Raw genomic sequence first — 6232 nt, forward strand, 5'->3', positions numbered from 1 at the left:
CTTTTTGGAATAGAGATTTATGCGGTTTGAGGTAAGTAATACTTCTAAACTTGGTTCTGAGGGTACGAATCCCTGAAATACGTGTTATGTGATTGGTGTTGAGGTGACGCACATGCTAGGTGACAAGCATGTAGGCGTGCACCGTGGTAATTATGACCTGGTCGATTTCCGTGGTACTGTGTAGTTATGAAACATTGTTGATATTCATGTGATCCCTGTGTGAGAGTAATTGAGTTGCAATCCATGTTAGAAATCTTGTTAAGGCTAGGTGATTCTTCTGTTAGGACCCACTGGGTCATCTCTGCTGTTGATTTATTTGCTTAAATGGTAATTATGTACTCAGTCACATCCATCATTTGCATATCATATCTTAGTCTCAATTGCTATTTATTATTGCTTCATGTATCATTGTTTGGGCTATTTAGTATGATATTGGTGAGCTTGAGAGACTGGAGAGATTGATGACTGAGTTGGGGCCTGAGAGCCGTATTGTGAGTGAGATTTGTGGATCAGGCTGAATGCTGCATCATGCCTTATGGCTTTATATATATTATTATATGGATCGGGTCGCACACCGCAGCAGACCTTTTAGTTTTTATTATTATGGGATCAGGTTGCATGCCGCAGCATGCCAGATTGGCTTTATATTAGCGCTTGTGCAGGATCCGCCCCTCCGGAGTTTGACATACTAGCAGTGAGCGCAGGCACAATGATATATTCACACAATGAGTGAGAGTTGAGACAGTCAAATTGAGTACTCTGAGAGTGTGAGTACATGAGGTTATCATTGTGATGCATTACATGTGACTTGCACATGTGACATGTAGCTATAGAGATGTAACATTCCTCATATCAGTCACACTTGGCATATATTATCCATGTTGAGCATAAACTTTTAAACTTGAAAGCATGTCTATATTTATGTACTATGTACAAACTGATTATGAGATTTTCCTTAGTTATTACTGTCATTTTTCTGTCATATCTATACTGTTAGAATCTGGATTTAGACTGTACATATCTGAGCTTGTCATTGCTTTCAGCCCAAGGTTAGTCCTGTTACTTATTGAGTACATTGGGTCGGTTTCACTCATACTATACTCTGCACTTTGTGTGCAGATCCAGGTACAAATTAAACGAGCGCAAAACACACACCTAAATTATGCTCGCTAATCAAATATAGTATAGTATAATATCGTATCGACAAGGATTAGATTTAAACAGTATTCTCGTAGTTTCTACCTTGGTTTCTATCCAAGATGATCAAGCTATTGACGAATGATAATCGAAATAAAGATAAGCAAGGAAGTTATCAGTGGGTGAAAATAGGGGTTGATAGGATAGGTGCAAGATAATTGTTTGGGATCTAACTCTAGATAATTCACTTCTAATGTTCAAGTGAGTCTCTCGAATTCACTTGATTATTAGTTCAAACGTTTAGTAGAAACTCCTCTCTCATTTAAGTCTCAAGCTCACAAGATGAACCAATTTAAGCGTGTGAAGATATGCAAGAATGCGTAGTGGATTGGTCTTTAGGAAAGCCTCTTTCGATTATCCTCCTAACTAGGTTTATCAATGATTCAACTAGCCTCTTTCGATTACTAAGAAATATTAATGAACTCAACCAACAATATAATGCAAAGATATCGCAAGTTATGCATCTCTCGATTACATGAACAAGTGAATATAGATGCAACAGTTAAATCATCCAAAAATGCTTCAATACATAAAACTAGAGTTATAATCCACAAACAATCATCAATACACCAAATCCATCAAACTCTAAAGAGAACTACTCCATAGATAAGGAGCAATTCTTCACAGATAAAATTAAAGTATAGGAAAACATGAATTCAATCCAAACTCGAGTCTTGAGTGATGAAGGAATGATGAAATCGTTGTGCTTTTGCTGCTCCAACTCCTCTTAGCTTCCTTAGGTCTAAAGTATGTCCAATGTCAAGAAAATAATATTTTTTCATGTATTTATACCAAGTAGGGTCGGGCCCAGATGAAATCACCTTCTCCTAGCCAAAATAGAATTATCACTCTTTAAAAATTGCACAGGCGCACCGCATGGGGTGACGCGCCATGCGGGGCATTAGTGGGGAAATCTAGAGAGTTGATTTCTGACAGACAATAGATATTTGCACTAGCGCGGTGCCCCACGCGCTGCCCCACGCGCCGCGGCAATGGAGATTTCTCAGAGTACGGGCCAAACTTCGATTTTTGACGTCCAGACTTGGTCCTCGTCCCTTGAACACGATCCCGGCTTAATACTTTGGGCTTTTAAGCAGACTTCAAAGCTCCAAATAGCTCAAATTACTCCACAACATCTACATCACTCGAAATCACTCCTATAATGCATAAAATACACAATAAGTGCAAAACACTTACAATTAAAGCTCAAAACAAGTGAAATGCAGTGAATTATAGTGCAAAAACGACTAAAATACGTAATTATTGCCTACCATCAACACCCCACACTTAAACCATTGCTCGTCCTCGAGCAATCAAACTACACTTCAAATAAACACGACCTTTTTCAACAACTCTCATAACTCATTACACCAAGAATATTTAAAACAGATTAAGCCCAATACTGTAACATCTTTGCCTCAAGATTTGACTCAAAAGCATAACGCATTATTTATAACCCGCTCCCTTACTCTAATATAGAGGTCAACGACATTACCTTTCCTTCATGAATCAAGTGCCCTCACAAAACAATAGATAGTAGTTCCACACACAATAGAAACTAAGAACAATTAGGAACTCACAATAGAAAGAATTCACTTACACTCAAAAGTAACATTCATATGCCACAAAAGACGTACCATAGGCTTGCCCGTAGTGTACTACTCTACTAATTGAGCTCATTCAGTCAAGGATCAAGTAGGACTTTCATTAGTTGTAATGTAGGCTGCCGGATGGGTATGATACATTTGGATATAGTGACTACACCTCCCTAAGAACTTTAATACATATACATTAACAATTTAAACCCCACAATTATGTCAAACCATAACTCCACCTTTACATCAATATACATTAACTCCCTACTTCTTTAAGCATAATTACATCAAATTACCACTATCAAGGAACCTTTTTCACAATCATACACTTATTTTTTCTTTCTTTTTCAATTCAAGTGGCTCTTTCTTTTTCAAAACATTGCACCTTTGTCCTTAGTTCAATAGTTTCACTCAAAAGCCAAACCAGCCACCCCACACTTCAACTTTTACAAAGTTCATACCAAATTCAGGTGCTCACGAGAGGTACGGGGTTCAAATTAATGGTCCATTCAAACAGTTGTGTAAGGCTTGTAATGTGGTTGACAAAGAAATAAAATTACAGGCTAAAAAGGGGTTAACTACGATACATAACAATTAGGTGGGTAAAAGCATATAACTGGCTCAACAAAGAAATGCCTAAATCACTTCCAAGACTGAATAAAACTACTATTTCAATTTGCAGACACACGGGGCATGTTCTAGACATCAAATGCATCGCACAGAATAACACAAAACCTCACACCCACATAGCACATAACTCAGTCAGGATCGTACTATCAAGACACTCTAGTCAAAGCAGTTAAGCAAAGTTAAGATCATACAATTTAAGGTACTTATACAAGAGTGAACAACAGAGCATAAGCGTCATACTAACGCACTCACTATTCTCAAGGCATAATAAAGTCAAGAGACATTGCCTTCAATTCATATTACAGCACAAGGTTTCCTACTCTAAATAAAAATAAAAACTAACTAATCCCAGTTCAAACAAAAACCCTTGGAAAAGAAACACGGCACAAAGAAAAACTGATGGGGAATTATTACACTACCTAACAAAATAAAATCTTTTGTCTTTTTCATTCGACTTTACTCCCTCAAGAAACCTGTCGATGATATGCATCGTCGGGAAAAATCGAAAATTTTTATGTTTGTTTTTTTTCAATTTTTTTTCTTTCTCTATCTCTAACTACTACAACTAACAAATAGAAAACTAATATAAATACATACAAATATCCCCCACCCATACTTAAGTTATGGCATGTCCCCATGACACACAATTAAAAAGCATAAGGTAGAGGAAACTTCCCGTAATATCTGGTCAGTGTCTGAGTCGAAGTCGGGCTCTATTCCTCACACCCGAACTAATGCGCACATCCATGCAGACAGCTTATTTTCAGCCTTTTTGGGGTACACCCGACACTTATCTTTCTCGCTCACCACATCCTTCTCATTCGAGCCCTTCACTTTCCACTCAACACTCGCAACTGGTTATTCCTTTTGTGCCTCATTTTCTACATCCACCTTGAAAGTCACAGTCTCCTCACCCACTCAAAGCATGAGTTTTCTCTCATGTATATCCAATATCGCTCTACCAGTTGCTAAGAATGGTCTTCCTAGGGTAAGGGAGACCTCCTCATTTTCCTCCATTTTCACCACTATAAAATCTACAGGAAATACGAACTTATCCACCCGAACTAACACATCTTCTACTATCCCCTTGGGTATTAAAGTCGTTTGGTCTGCCAGCTATAACGATATTGGTGCAGACCTTATCTTTCCAATCTACATCTCAAATTTTCTGTAAATAGATAGATGCATTAAATTAATTGAGACACCAGAATCACATAATGGTTTATTTAAATGAATAGTTCCTATAGAGCAAGGTATAGTAAAACTACCTGGATCTCCACACTTTTGTGGGAGTTGTTTTTGCAATATCGCACTGCAATGCTCTGTGAGCTTGACCAATGTGGTCTCTTCTATCTTCCTCGTTTTTGTAAGGATTTCCTTCAAATATTTGGCATAAGCAGACATTTGTGAGAGCACTTCTGTGAATGGTAAGTTTACATGAACTTGTTTCAGCACATCCAGAAATCTCCCAAACTGCTTGTCCAACTTTTCTCTAAATAGATTTTTAGGGAAAGATAAAGCAGGCATATGCTCGCTCTCATCATGTTCCCCGCTTCTCGAAGTTTCTCCCTTCTTCTTTTTCTCAGCTTTTATCTGGCCCTTCTTCTTTTTTATCAACATCATTCTTCAGCTACTCCCCACTTTCTTTTTCAAGTTTCACATCATTTTGGATCGGGGTGGGATCTTTCAACACTTGCTCATTTCTCAGAGTTACAGCATTCACTGTTTCATTGGGATTTCTCTCAGTGTCAGTGGGGAGAGTTCCTGGAGCCCTCTCAGATAATATTGTTGTAATCTGTCCCACTTGTCTCTCCAGATTTCGAAAATATTTGTCCAACTCTTTGATATTTGCTCCATGGGCGTCCAACCTCTCATCTGTCTTTGTAATAAAGGCCTTCATTAGATCCTCAAGACCAAGTTGAATAGGCTGTTAAGGCTGATATTGCTGCCTCCGCTGATTTTGGAATGTTGGAGCTCGTTGTCCCTGGGCTCTAGAGTTACTTTGTTGCCAAGCATTCACAGTATCTCCAGGTGAACTCCATGAAAAACCGGGGTGCCTTTGACCCATTGCATTGAAATTGTAATTTCCCACAGCATTTACTTCCTCAATTGAAGCTTAACACTCATGAGTAGGGTGTCCTCTTCCACATATATCACAAGCTGTATCGAGGCTAAGGTCAGCTTCCTTATTTCTCTAGCCATAGCATCAAGTTGTACCTGCACATATGTATTAGCATCCACTTGGTGAATACCATATGATCTTCTTCTTTCAGAACTCTTAGAGGGCCACTGGTTTGCATCTTCAGACAACTCATCAAGAATTGTAACTATCTCCTCTGGAGTCTTCTTCATGAAAGGACCTCCAACTACATTGCTCAATGTTCTACACGAGGCCGGTGTTAATCTTTCCCAAAAGTCCTGGAGTTGCATCCAAAGTTCAATTCCGCTATGTTGACACTTTCTAACTATCTCCTTAAACCTCTCTCATGCTTCAAAAACAGTTTCGGTCTCTTTCTGGCAGAAGTTATGAATTTTTCTTCTAATCTTGCCCGTCTTAGCCGAGGAGAAATATTTATCAAGGAATTTTCTATTTATCTCCTCCCAAGTTCTGATCGTTCCACTGGGCAAACTCCGAAGCCACTCCTTAGCATCATCTTGAAGTGAAAAAGGGGAATGCCCTTAAGTACACTACATCTTGTGACACCCCATTGTATTGAAAGGTGTTCATAATCTCCTCGAAATATATTAGATGTGTGTTTGGTTTTTCATTTGGCTTCTCTCTGAAGACACAGGAATTCTGAAGGGTTTGA

At 38.6% G+C, this 6232-nt stretch overlaps 1 non-coding gene across 1 annotated transcript; it reads left to right on the top strand.

Moving 5' to 3' along the window:
- The first annotated feature begins 5862 nt into the window (after positions 1–5862).
- Positions 5863–5969, top strand: LOC142174100 (small nucleolar RNA R71). Its single transcript, XR_012703444.1, has one exon. It is a non-coding gene; the product is annotated as a small nucleolar RNA R71 (small nucleolar RNA).
- The last annotated feature ends 263 nt before the right edge of the window (positions 5970–6232 follow it).

This window comes from Nicotiana tabacum, chromosome 2 (assembly GCF_000715075.1).
Source record: "Nicotiana tabacum cultivar K326 chromosome 2, ASM71507v2, whole genome shotgun sequence".
In the NCBI taxonomy this organism is placed as follows: domain Eukaryota; kingdom Viridiplantae; phylum Streptophyta; class Magnoliopsida; order Solanales; family Solanaceae; genus Nicotiana; species Nicotiana tabacum.